The sequence below is a fragment of the Macaca fascicularis genome, chromosome 9 (genome assembly GCF_037993035.2).
Source record: "Macaca fascicularis isolate 582-1 chromosome 9, T2T-MFA8v1.1".
Classification (NCBI taxonomy): Eukaryota; Metazoa; Chordata; class Mammalia; order Primates; family Cercopithecidae; genus Macaca; species Macaca fascicularis.
In genome coordinates, this window is record NC_088383.1 from 13980688 (window position 1) to 13995324 (window position 14637).

General features: G+C 42.7%; 1 pseudogene; it reads right to left on the reverse strand.

The window, feature by feature from the left end:
- Positions 1-2194: 2194 nt before the first annotated feature.
- On the reverse strand, positions 2195-14418 carry LOC102121711 (large ribosomal subunit protein uL18-like; annotated as a pseudogene).
- Positions 14419-14637: the final 219 nt, after the last annotated feature.

Here is a 14637-nt window from a genome sequence, read left to right on the forward strand (position 1 = left end):
AATCTGAATAGTTCTTATTACAGTACCTTTATCTTCACTGAAGGATTTAATTCACTCCAAAATGCTTGGCAAATTCCTGGTTACCTGCTTTACTCATAAACAAGTTTGACCACATGCTACAGTCTCTCTTTCCTAAGCTTCTTGCTAGCTGCCTGCCTTTGAGTCTGCAGATCAAGTCCTTTGCTTGCTAAAACAATTGGGGTGGGGAGGTCTTTATAACCCCTTTTGACAGGGAACCTGTTTGGAGTCTAATATGGAGAAAGAAATCCCTATTGTGCAGAAACATGGATACTTCCTATATTTTCTACAGGAATATCACATAGGACATTAGGATTTCTTCAGTTAATCTGTGTTATCAGTTTGGTAGGGAAATTACTGCAAAAAATTTCAGTGGCTTCACCAATTATAGTTTAATTCTAAGCTTGTGTAACAGCCCAACGTAGATCCAAGTCAATTCAGGGACTCGGCTCCATGCAGTCATTCAGGGGCCCAGGGTGGTCACAATTCCACCATCTTTAGCCCATGACCTCCAAGGTCATTTTGGGCACTGACATCAGCTTGTGGAGGGCAAAGAGCATGTGAGTTTACAGATGGGGCCTAGAAATGGCACACATCACTTCCTTTTGCATTTTATTGGCCACAACTTGGACATATGGCCAAATCTAACTCTGTTGGAAACCAAGAAATGTAGTCCAGCTGTGTGCCCAGGAAGGAGAGGAAGCAAGTTCCATGGCAGACTAGCAGTCTAAGCCCACACATCTGGAACCACACACATTACACACATACTGACAGTGTTACTTATGCCTGTTAGCACACAGATCACACTCAAGCCTGGGAGAAGGAGGGCGAGTGCCTCAAGAAAATTATAGGAGTGTTTAGCAGGAAGCTTGAGTGCATTTGCCCCAACTTTCCCTGGAAACAGAGAGCATCTTTCCAGACTTGGACACAGTGCCATCTGCTGCTCAATAAAAAGTAGGGAGGTGGACTGGGCTGTGGTTGGGCTTGGGGTCAGAGTAACCAGGTTAGAAGAATCAGAACTTAGTACTCTAGAATTTTCATTGGTTTGGTAACCACAGGAGATTAGAGGAAATTCATACAGCAGCCACTTCCGTTTAACAGACACCAAACAAAAATTGTGAGGAGGAAGGGAGAGGAGTTGTATGGTTGGTTTTAGCTTTCTGTGGAGTTAATTAATTAAGGCAGCTGAGTATCATGGAAGGCAAGACTGGAGTCAAAAGACCTGGGTCCTAGGCCCCACTTTGCCATTATCTGGGCTGCAGTTTCCTTAGTTCTAAAATGAGGGGACAGGCCCAGCACAGTAGCTCTTGCCTGTAATCCCAGCACTCTGGAGAGCCAAGGCGGGAGGATTGCTTGAGTCCAGGAGTTTGAGACCAGCCTGGGCAACAATAGCAGGACCCCATCTCTATAAAAAAATTTTTTTAAATAGCCAGGTGTGGTGGCATGTACCTGTAATCCCAGCTACTCAGGAGGCTGAGGCAGGAGGATTGCTTGAGCCCAGGAGTTGAGGTTGCAGTGAGCTATGGTGGTGACACTGTACTCCAGCTTGGGTAACAGAGAGAGACCTTGTCTTAAAAAATAATAATAAAATTTTAAAAATAATGAGGGGACAAGACTTTTCATGATTCCTTCCAGCTGGGAGCTCCAATCCAGTTCCATAGTCATATGTGACCATTTTCAAGATGGCAATTGAAGCCATATAAACACATCGGATCCCTCAGGGAGAGCGTTTCTTGTTTCGTTTCCTTAAAAAAAAAAAAAAACAACTAAATCCATATAAGTTCCACATCAGAAATACCTATTACTCGTTTTTTTTTTTTTTTTTTTCTGTCAATAAGTTTATTGTCTGTATCTGAAAAATCCTCATAGAAAATTGTTTGGTTTGACCGAGTGTGGTGGCTCACGTCTGTAATCCCAGCACTTCGGAAGGTCGAGGCAGGCAGATCACAAGGTCAGGAGTTTGAGATCAGCCTGGCCAGTATAGGGAAACCCCTTCTCTACTAAAAATACAAAAAATTAGCTGGGAGTGGTAACGGGCGCCTGTAAATCCCAGCTACTCAGGAGGCTGGGGTAGGAGAATCACTTGAACACAGGGAGGCGGAGGTTGCAGTGAACTGAGATCGCACCATTGCACTCCAGCCCGGGTGACAGTGCGAAACTCCGTCTAAAAAAAAATTTAAAAACCTTCCTTTTGGGGCTTCTTTTCATAGACTGGATTCTCTCATACAGCAGCATGAGCTTTCGTGTATGTCTCCTCCATCATGTCTGGAGTTACATTGTTCTTTATGTATTGAAAGAACTGTTTCTTGTAAGTATCTTCATCCTTCTCCATTAAGTAGCACACGTAATCTGCAACATTCTAGCCCCTGATGTGCTTCTGGTGTACTTCAGCATTAACTTCCTTGTTTTCAGAATCATAACCAGGGAATTATTTGGTATTGTGAGGGATAGACAAGCCTCCATCCACAGCTCCCTTCAGGGTGCCAAAAAGCTTTATTGCCAATGGTAGTTCTGCCAAGGCCTACATCCAAATAGCAGGTAAAGGCACCTGGCCGACCATCAATGATTTCCACATTGTATCCATCGCCAGTCACCTCCACTTGGCCTTCATAGATCTTGTCCATGCCAAACCCACTGAGAAGCCGGCAGGCCAGCAGCAGGCCAGGACAAGACGCTGCAGCATCATTTGTCAGGCCAAACTTCACACCGTATTTTGGCAGTTCGTGTGCATATGCTGTGCAGACTATCATATCCCCCTCAATACAGGCAAAAGCGATCTGACAAATGATATCTGTTTGTTACACGAACTATCATCCTGTATTTGGGTGTGCTGTATTTATTTTTATCCTGTATCACCAAGGGTTTCCGGGCATAGTAATCCGTTTTACCCTCCGTCGTCTTCTAAATTTCGCCTGGTATCTCTTAAAGTCAGCCTTGTTCTTCACAACTTTAGCAAACCCCCTCCTGTGGATCAGAGACCTGTGTCTGTGGCTCGACAGAGACCTGCCGGCCTATGACTTGCATTTAAAGAAAAGTAAAGATGTAGGCATTTTTAAATGAACAAGCAGGACTTGTTGATTGGAGGTGGATGATGAGAGAAGAGCGTTCCTAGCTTGGCACAGCTGGGTGGCTGAGGAAGTCCCACAGCTAATGAATAACCGTTAGCATTCATACACTCTGATGCATCCATATGACTCAGGCGTATTCTAATTGCTTCACATAGCCTGTCTCAATTTTCATAACAACTCCTGTGGAGAGTACTATTATTGGCCCATTTTACAGAAAAAAAAACACACACACACACAGGAAACACTGATGGAAGAACAGATGAGAAACAGGGAGGAAGGGAGTGTGGCAGACAAACTGTCCACCAAAGTTTGGTGTTATGCTCCCTCCCATACTGTAGACTTATTGCTGGCATATGTACATTTCATAAGGGTGATGCTAAAATTTAGATATGCCCTTCCTGCATCCTCTTTTCTGTTCCCTTCTCCTGTCTGGATGATGCCAAGGCAATCCTGGAAGCCGCCTATTGAAGACAGCAGTCCTCAGTCTGGACCTTTGAACGACTTTGCAGAGTGGACCTCTCATGCCCCAATTTCACCTCCTATCTTCTGCCCTAGAACACCTACTTTGGATATGAGATGAGAAATAAGTTTTTATTGGTTAAGCCATTAAAATGTGGGAGTGGCCGGGCGCGGTGGCTCAAGCCTGTAATCCCAGCACTTTGGGAGGCCGAGACGGGCGGATCACAAGGTCAGGAGATCGAGACCAGCCTGGCTAATACGGTGAAACCCCGTCTCTACTAAAAAAATACAAAAAAACTAGCCGGGTGAGGTGGCGGGCGCCTGTAGTCCCAGCTACTCGGGAGGCTGAGGCAGAAGAATGGCGTAGACCCGGGAGGCGGAGCTTGCAGTGAGCTGAGATGCGGCCACTGCACTCCAGCCTGGGCGACAGAGCGAGACTCTGTCTCAAAAAAAAAAAAAAAAAAAAAAAAAAAAATGTGGGAGTATCTTTGTTACAGCAACAATACTGAGTGAACATCTTGCTACATCTAATTAAAACTGGGATGGGAGGTAAAGACAGTAAATTAAATACTAGACATGTTGAATTTGAAATCTTGCAGGACAACCAAACGGGAAAGGCCTAGTAGGTAGACAGTGAGAGATGGGGTGGAGATGAACAGAGTCATCATTAACACACAAATTCACTGTGTGGGCTTGCTCCTAAATAAATCAGAGAGAAAGGAAAAATTACTGAAAATTTTTTTTCTGCCATTTCACTTCACAGCTGTGTGATCTAAACTGACCACAAAATGGGAGGTGTGAATCTGCTGTTCCTCCAATGGCCTCATTTCTCTTGTACATTCTCACATTGTGAACTCTGAGTAAAATTCCAACCTTTAAAAGAAACATAGTTTTGGCTGGGCACGGTGGCTCACGCTTGTAATCCCAGCACTTTGGGAGGCCAAGGCAGGCAGATCATGAGGTCAGGAGATTGAGACCATCCTGGCCAACATGGTGAAACCCCGTCTCTACTAAAAATACAAAAATTAGCCGGACATGGTGGTGCATGCCTATAATCCCAGCTACTCGGGAGGCTGAGGAAGGAGAATCACTTGAACCAGGGAGTCAGGCTGCAGTGAGCCGAGACTGTGCCACTGTACTCCAGCCTGGCAACAAAGTGAGACTCCGTCTCAAAAACAAAAACAAAAAACATTGTTTTTCTATATAATGGCTCCAAATCTGAGCCAGCTGTTGCATCAGCTGAAAAAAAAACAAAAAACAATGAACAAATCTCAGAGTGAGAAAATGCTATTTTTACCTTAGCCTCAGACCTTGGAACTCAACCTCATGGAAGACGTGACTTGCTGTGCGTGTCTGGGAATTTGTGCTGTCAAGATGGTGTCTGATGCAATAAAAAATGATAAAGGAGATATCATCACCGACCCCACAGAAATACAAACTACCATCAGAGAATACTATAAACACCTCTTCGCAAATAAACTAGAAAATCTAGAAGAAATGGATAATTTCCTGGACACTTACACTCTCCCAAGACTAAACCAGGAAGAAGCTGAATCCCTGAATAGACCAATAGCAGGCTCTGAAATTGAGGCAATAATTAATAGCCTACCAACCAAAAAAAGTCCAGGACCAGACGGATTCACAGCTGAATTCTACCAGAGGTACAAGGAGGAGCTGGTACCATTCCTTCTGAAACTATTCCAATCAATAGAAAAAGAGGGGATCCTCCCTAACTCATTTTATGAGGCCAACATCATCCTGATACCAAAGCCTGGCAGAGACACAACAAAAAAAGAGAATTTTAGACCAATATCCCTGATGAACATCGATGCAAAAATCCTCAATAAAATACTGGCAAACCGGATCCAGCAGCACATCAAAAAGCTTATCCACCATGATCAAGTGGGCTTCATCCCTGGGAGGCAAGGCTGGTTCAACATACGCAAATCAATAAATGTAATCCAGCACATAAACAGAACCAAAGACAAAAACCACATGATTATCTCAATAGATGCAGAAAAGGCCTTTGACAAAATTCAACAGCACTTCATGCTAAAAACTCTCAATACATTTGGTATTGATGGAACGTATCTCTAAATCATAAGAGCTATTTATGACAAACCCACAGCCAATATCATACTGAATGGGCAAAAACTGGAAAAATTCCCTTTGAAAACTGGCACAAGACAGGGATGCCCTCTCTCACCACTCCTATTCAACATAGTGTTGGAAGTTCTGGCTAGGGCAATCAAGCAAGGGAAAGAAATAAAGGGTATTCAGTTAGGAAAATAAGAAGTCAAATTGTCCCTGTTTGCAGATGACATGATTGTATATTTAGAAAACCCCATTGTCTCAGCCCAAAATCTCCTTAAGCTGATAAGAAACTTCAGCAAAGTCTCAGGATACAAAATTAATGTGCAAAAATCACAAGCATTCTTATACACCAGTAACAGACAAACAGAAAGCCAAATCATGAATGAACTTCCATTCACAATTGCTTTAAAGAGAATAAAATACCTAGGAATCCAACTTACAAGGGATGTAAAGGACCTCTTCAAGGAGAACTACAAACCACTGCTCAGTGAAATAAAAGAGGATATAAACAAATGGAAGAACATTCCATGCTCATGGATAGGAAGAATCAATATCATGAAAATGGCCATACTGCCCAAGGTAATTTATAGATTCAATGCCATCCCCATCAAGTTACCAATGACTTTCTTCACAGAATTGGAAAAAAACTGCTTTAAAGTTCATATGGAACCAAAAAAGAGCCCACATCTCCAAGACAATCCTAAGTCAAAAGAACAAAGCTGGAGGCATCACGCTACCTGACTTCAAACTATACTACAAGGCTACAGTAACCAAAACAGCGTGGTACTGGTACCAAAACAGACATATAGACCAATGGAACAGAACAGAGTCCTCAGAAATAATACCACACATCTACAGCCATCTGATCTTTGACAAACCTGAGAAAAACAAGAAATGGGGAAAGGATTCCCTATTTAATAAATGGTGCTGGGAAAATTGGCTAGCCATAAGTAGAAAGCTGAAACTGGATCCTTTCCTTACTCCTTGTACGAAAATTAATTCAAGATGGATTAGAGACTTAAATGTTAGACCTAATACCATAAAAACCCTAGAAGAAAACCTAGGTAATACCATTCAGGACATAGGCATGGGCAAGGACTTCATGTCTAAAACACCAAAAGCAACGGCAACAAAAGCCAAAATTGACAAATGGGTTCTAATTAAACTAAAGAGCTTCTGCACAGCAAAAGAAACTACCATCAGAGTGAACAGGCAACCTACAGAATGGGAGAAAATTTTTGCAATCTACTCATCAGACAAAGGGCTAATATCCAGAACCTACAAAGAACTCAAACAAATTTACAAGAAAAAAACAAACAACCCCATCAAAAAGTGAGCAAAGGATATGAACAGACATTTCTCAAAAGAGGACATTCATACAGCCAACAGACACATGAAAAAATGCTCATCATCACTGGCCATCAGAGAAATGCAAATCAAAACCACAATGAGATACCATCTCACACCAGTTAGAATGGCGATCATTAAAAAGTCAGGAAACAACAGGTGCTGGAGAGGATGTGGAGAAATAGGAACACTTTTACTGTTGGTGGGATTGTAAACTAGTTCAACCATTATGGAAAACAGTATGGCGATTCCTCAAGGATCTAGAACTAGAAGTACCATATGATCCAGCCATCCCATTAGTGGGTATATACCCAAAGGATTATAAATCATGCTGCTATAAAGACACATGCACATGTATGTTTATTGTGGCACTGTTCACAATAGCAAAGACTTGGAATCAACCCAAATGTCCATCAGTGACAGACTGGATTAAGAAAATGTGGCACATATACACCATGGAATACTATGCAGCCATAAAAAAGGATGAGTTTGTGTCCTTTGTAGGGACATGGATGCAGCTGGAAACCATCATTCTCAGCAAACTATCTCAAGAACTGAAAACCAAACACCACATGTTCTTACTGATAGGTGGGAACTGAACAATGAGATCACTTGGACTCAGGAAGGGGAACATCACACGCCAGGGCCTATCACGGAGAGGGGGGAGGGAGGAGGGATTGCATTGGGAGTTATACCTGATGTAAATGACGAGTTGATGGGTGCTGATGAGTTGATGGGTGCAGCACACCAACATGGCACAAGTATTCATATGTAACAAACCTGCACGTTATGCACATGTACCCTAGAACTTAAAGTATAATAAATAAATTAAAAAAAAAAAAAAAAAGATGGCGTCTGAATGCATGAAAGGGGATTGGCTCTCTTGGGAAAAATGCATAGAGTAAGAAGAGGAGAGGACCAAAGATGGACCCTCAGGGAGCACCAGCATTTGGGATGTGGGCTGGAGAGGAGTTGCTCATAAAGGCCAAGGAGCAGAAGTCATCAGAAAGGTGGGAGGGATATCAGGAGTAACAAGAGTCCCCAAGGCCAAAGGAAAACAGAATGTCAAAGAGTGTCTTTGTAAATAACAGACAGGGTCTCACTCTGTTGCCCAAGCTGGAGTGCACTGATGCAATTATGCTTCACCACAGCCTTGAACTCCTGGGCTCAAGCAATCCTCCTGCCTCAGCCTCCCAAGTAGCTGGGACTAAAGGTGCACATCACCAAACCTGGCTAATTTTTAAATTTTTTGTAGAGACAGGGGTCTTGCTATGTTGCCCAGGCTGGTTTCTAAATCTTGGCCTCAAGCAGTCTTCCCTCCTCGGCCTCCCAAAGTGCTGGGATTACAGGTGTGAGCCAACACACCTAGCATTCAAATTTTGTTTTTAAAGGCTGAAAAAAGGGGTTACTGGGTTTGAAAATAAAAATATTATTTGTGAGTTCTATGATAGCAATCTCAACAGAGGTGTAGATATAAAAATCAGATTTTAATGGAGTAAAAAAATTCAAGGAAGAGAGGGCTGTAAGAGGTTTGGTAATAAAGGCATGGCCCAAGATTAGGTTGGGAATTAGCAGGCTCAAATCCTTGTTCCATAATTTTCCAACTGTCGAACCATGCGTGGATTCAGTTTCTAAATCTGTAAAACAGTTTTAATAATCCCTGTCTCAGAGAGGTTTTTGAGGATGAAAAGAGAGGACAGTTGTGATTGTGTTGTAAAACCCAAACGACTAGGAGTGAGTATAAATTATGGATTTTCCAGCCATTCTAAAATCTTCCTGAGGATACAAAGCAGAATCGCAGAGAGCTGGAACACACAATTCCACCTCCTCACAGAACTGCTGTTACTGGAATGGGCTTCCGGTGATGATCCACCTAATGGCATGGGAAGCGGTTCTGTAAAACACTGGTTCATCTGCTGGAAAGATATCAGAGATGTTGTTTATTACATGACTCAGCCTCATCTCAAAGACGATGGCTGGGAGCATCCCCTCTGGTCTTGTGGACGAAAACAGTCCAACTCTGTAGAATATTTGAAGATGTTTATTCTGAGCCAAATATGAATGGCCATGGCCCATGACACAGCCCTCAGGAGGTACTGAGAATATGTGCCCAAGGTGGTCAGGGCACAGCTTGGTTTTGTACCTTCTAGGGAGGCATGAGACATCAATCAAATACATTTGAGAAATACATCGGTTCGGTAGAGAAAGGTGGGACAATTCGAAAGGAATGGGGATGAGGGCTTCCAGGCTATAGATAAATGTAAACATTTCCTGGCTGCCGATTGGTTGAGTTTGTCTAAAGACCTAGGATCAATAGAAAGGAAATATTCGGGTTCAGATAAAAGACTGTGGAGACTGAGGTTCTTTTGAAGTCTCATAGTGGCTGCCCTTAGAGACAATAGATGACAACTGTTTCCTATTCAGACCTTTAGAAGGTGCTAGACTCTCAGTTAATCTCAGGATTGGGAGGGCCTGGAAGAAAAAGATATAACTATGTTAATAGAGATTCTTTAGACATTTCCCCCCCAGAAAGGACAGCTTTGCAGGGCCATTTCAAAATATGGCAAAGAAACATGTTTTGGGGTTAACTATTTTGATTTCCTTCTTTACCAGGTAATGTTATGCCAGATTCAGAAAGTAAGTTGCAATATGTAGGATTAAATAAAACCCATCTGATGAGAATTTATGGCTTGTAAGGCATGACTCCCCAGACCCCTTAGATAAGAACTGGGGCAAGATAAGAAAAAATCAGAGCTTAGTCCTCAGTCTTAACATAAGGAATAATTGTGCTTCTCCTGAACAATTGGCCTGCTTTTATCTTGTGACTGACTGACCAAGCTTCCCTTTTGCAATGGTTGCTAGAAAGTTTACAGTCAACCATGTGGCCCGCCCATTGTATGTACAAAAGACGCCATGGGGTGCTTTTTTTGTACTGGATTCTTCTCCAGTCCTCCTTAATGTTCCTACTTCTACTATTCTCATATTTTAAATCTGTACCACACTATTTTATATATGCATTCTTACAAACATTGTTACAAGGGATGATATTGAAACCGCCTTTGGAAAATTATGACTGAGACAGTGAAAGAGATCTAACTTAACTGACTCCATCCTGCTTCTAACCTCCCAGCTGTCCTTATTCATTCCTGGGGGTAGGCTGAACTAACTTTGGGAGAAACTTGGTTTATAGTTTAAGTAAAGATGGTAACAGCCCTTTCCCAAGCAAACCTCCTTCTTGCTTGGGGACTAGTCCTTTGTAGGACTAACATTAGCCACAAGATTAGAAATTACGGTTTAGGAGGCATGCAGCTAGAGGCTACAAGATTCTCACCCTCCCTAAACTGCTCCTAAGATCAGTGCTTGAGACATTTTGCAGACCCTGCACTTGATGGATCAGCTGGCACCACCCAGATCAATAAACTGGCTCATCTGCTCTTATGGCCCCCACCCAGGAACTGACTCAATGCAAGAAGACAGCTGACTCACCGCGATTTCATCTCTGACCAGTCTGCACTCCTGGCTCACTGGCTTACCCCCGACCCACCAAGTTATCTTTCAAAACTCTGCTCCCTGAATGCTCGGGGAGATTGATTTGAGTAATAACAAAACTCTGGTCTCCCACACAGCTGGCTCTGTTTGAATTACTCTTTCTCTATTGCAATTCCCCTGTCTTGATGAATCAGCTCTGTCTAGGCAGCAGGTAAGGTGAACCCCTTGGGTGGTTATGACATAAATAATTGTTCTAGGCACGGTGTCTTGCTAATTTTTCATCCTCTATTTGATTTTTATGTGTGTATCAATACATCTCTAGTCTTTCTAGACACTCCATGAAACTGAAACTGTCATGCCCTTGTGTACCTTCCTTAACATCAGAGCTCATGACAACAGCTAACACAACCTTCTCTAGGGGCAGATAGGAATGCTTTATGTGTGGAGATGTTTATGGATTCATTGAATCACAACAATCTTTTTATGTTTACTTCACAGATAAGAAAACTGAGGCACATCAAGGTTCCGTACCTTCAAAGCCACGTAAATAGTAAGGAATGGATCTAAGATTAAAAACCCAATCGCCCAACGCCAGAGTCTGTGCCACACCTCTCTACGAATTCATGAAAACTCTGGGATACAACTGCTTCAGTATTTTGGCTTGCTTGCTTTGTAAGATATTAGCAAGGAGGTCTGGGAAGGCTTCCTTGTTAATATAGTATCTTACAAGTTCTGTGAGGAGGTAGAATTAATTGTTCTAGCTCTCTGTGATCCTGCTTTTTACCCTGAGGAAGACTTTAGAATGGCTGGAAAGCTCATAACTTACACTCATTCTTAGTGTGGGTTTTGGTTTTGGGGTTTTTCGTTTGTTCGTTTGTTTCTTGAGACATTGTCTCGCTCTGTCGCCAGGCTTGGAGTACAGTGGAGCTATCTCGGCTCACTGCAACCTCCACCTCCCTGATTCAAGCAATCCTCCTGCCTCAGCCTCCCAAGAAGCTGGGACTACAGGTGTGCACCACCACACCCAGATAATTTTTGTATTTTTAGTAGAGACCGGGTTTCACCATATTGGTCAGGTTGGTCTCGATCTCCTGACCTCATAATCCACCTGCCTCAGCCTCCCAAACTGCTGGGATTACAGGCATGAGTCACCGCACCCGGCCAGCATGGGTTTTAAAACTCAATCACAACTGTCCTCTCATTTCATCCTCAAATGCCTCTCTGAGACAGGGGTTATTACACCTGTTTGACAGATTAACACATGAAATGTAACAGTGGCTGGGCAGCTAGAAATTGGTCTTCATGAAATAAATTACATAAAATTTCTTTCATGTGTGAACCCTGAAAATATGAGCCAGGTTTCAGTTAACTTAGAAAGTTTGTTTGGCCAGGCTTGAGGACATGCGTCTGTGACACAGCCTCAGGAGGTCCTGACGACATGTACCCAAGGTGGTCGGGGCACAGCTTGGTTTTATACATTTTAGGGAGCCATGAGATAGCAATCAATATATGTAAGATGTACACTGGTTCTGTCCTGGAAGGTGGACAACTCAAGCAGGGAGGGGGCTTCTAGGCCACAGGTAGATGAGAGACAAATGGTTACATCCTTTTGAGTTTCTGATCAGCTCTTCCAAGGGAGGCAATCACACATGCATTTATCTCAGTGAGCAGAGGGATGACTTTGAATAGAGTGGGAAGCCGGTTTTCCCTAAGCAGTTCCCAGTTTGACTTTGCCCTTTAGCTTAGTGATTTTGGAGCCCCAAGATTTCCCAGATTTATTTATTTTTCACACATGTAATAGGATTGGTACAATATAGCTAAAAATAGTATGTCTAAGGAGAAGTCTTAATGAATACAGATCTCTTTCTTAAATAAGAAGTAATTTTTAATTAGATTAATCTGCCTCTCTTGGTTTCAAACAGTCTGAATCTTGCTAGAGTGCTAATTGTTTATACCCTACATGGATTTTATGGTCAGCGTTTCAACTTTTTGGAAGTAGCTGGATGAAATACATATGGACCTAGGAGAAAAACAGAATACTATATAAACATGTCACGTCAAAACATCCTACTATTTATCAACTTATTAGCATAAAAATGGTCCAATTGGCATCAGAATATTGAAAAAACAAGGAGATGATGTTGCTGATTCAGGAACGTCTCACTTCTTTATTTCTCCTCTGAAGGTAGTTAATGAGATTATAGTTTTAATCCTGGGCATGCTTGGCCACTCTGCTATCTTTAGCATAGGTTTATGGATATTAAAAACGTTCTTGCTTAATAATTATGATATGAAGCTAATGTTGTTTCCTTCTCTTCGATATCCTGCTCGTTCCTCATCAGTCAGGGCCCAGGCAATGTCCCACCCCCTCCACAGAATAGCTCCTCCATTCCTGTCCACTTGAACCCACGTTGACACAACTTCCTTCTAAATCCCTGCAACATTCTCTTTGGCATGTATGGACACATTCAATACTTACCACTTGGTGCTGTCAATCATACATCAATGGCATATATATGTGTGTGTGTGTGTGTGTGTGTGTGTGTGTGTGTGTATCAGCCATTAGATATAAGTTCCCTCCAGGCAGGAACCGAGTCTCTTTACATTACCGAGTCCACATCACCATGTACAATGATAGGGCACTATAAATGTTTGTTGAATTAATAAGTTCAGGAAAGAATGAATGAATGAATGGGAAGTGAGTTGGAAGACCTCTGTGATTGACCAACTCTGCCCTTGCTTAGGGTAATGTTTCTCTAAAAGAGGTCTTTGAATCTTCTGCATCTGAATCTTCTGAAATGATTAAGATGCAAAATCCTGGGCTCCATCCCCAGTTCCTTTCATTAGAACGTCTGGAGTTGAGCCTAGGAATTTGCAGCTTAACAAGCACTCTAGGTGATTTTTTTTTTTTTTTTTTTTTTTTGAGACAGAGTCTCATTCCTGTTGCCCAGACTGGAGTGCAATGGTACGATCTTGGCCCACTGCAGCCTCACCCTCCCAGGCTCAGGTGATTTTCCCACCTCAGCCTCTGAGTAGCTGGGACCACAGGTGTGCACCACCACGCTCAGCTAATTAGGTGATTATTTAGCCCACGAACGTTGAGAGCCACTGGTTTACCAGGGTATGTTTTAGTAGATACTTTTTGACTGATTCATTGGAATAATCTGAATTACACACCACACCTCTCCACGGATTTTATAATTAAGCTCAAACTTGTAACAGTTTGTAATATTCTTTTGTGTTTAGTTTTTGGGCACCAGTGTTGTGAGATCACTGGAATTAAGGTAAATTGCAAAGTCCATAGTATTTGTATACCATGATGAGACAGCCAAATGCCTAGGCAGATAAAAAAAGTGTCCTCAGAGAACCTCTGACCCACGCCACAAGTGTTTACATCAGACGCTTTTGTGCAGAAGAGGGAACCTGCCTAGGGCCTTGTCTGAGTCTGCCCACATGTGCACTGGGGGAACGGGGTGGAGCCACAGGCAGGGGGAGGAACCTGGCTCTTCAGTTCCTGTGTGGTGGCCTGGGATTTAATCTGTGAGGTGAGGGGCTTGTTAGCAGGATGCCATCTCAATTTGCTGAGTTTTTTTTTTTTTTTCCTTTTCGCCCAATAAAATCCTGCTCTGCCCACCCTTCAATGTGTTTGCATATAATTCTCCTGGTCTTCTCACAAGCTAGAGCCCAGTTTTAGCTGAACTAAGGAGCAAAATTCTGCAACATTTTGGCTCCTAGATGTGGGGCTTGAGGAAGGGTGGGTAAGATGTGAACCAAAAAATCTTTTTTCCCTTTCGTTTCTAAGCCTTTTTGTCCTTGGACTTCTTCTGAGGATAGAGAAAACTGCACACCACCTCACCTCAATGGCTTTAGGCACCTGCGAGATAGACTGGCGAATGGTGGGTTCCCACTTCCCTCCCAGCCAGAGCTGGTGTTCATGGCCCATGGCCCAAGGGTGCCCAATGGCGGACAGCAATTAAGCTTCTCTCCCTGTTGGAGGAACCCATCTGTATACGAATAAGAGGTACTTTCCCCAGGCATCTTTCCAACCCTGCATTTTAAACATTTTTTTCCTTTCTCTATCTAGCCTGTCAGCATTTAACTTTGAAGCAAGAGGGGTTTTTCTTTTCTTTTTGAAGACATTTTACTAGTCCAGGAATAAGGA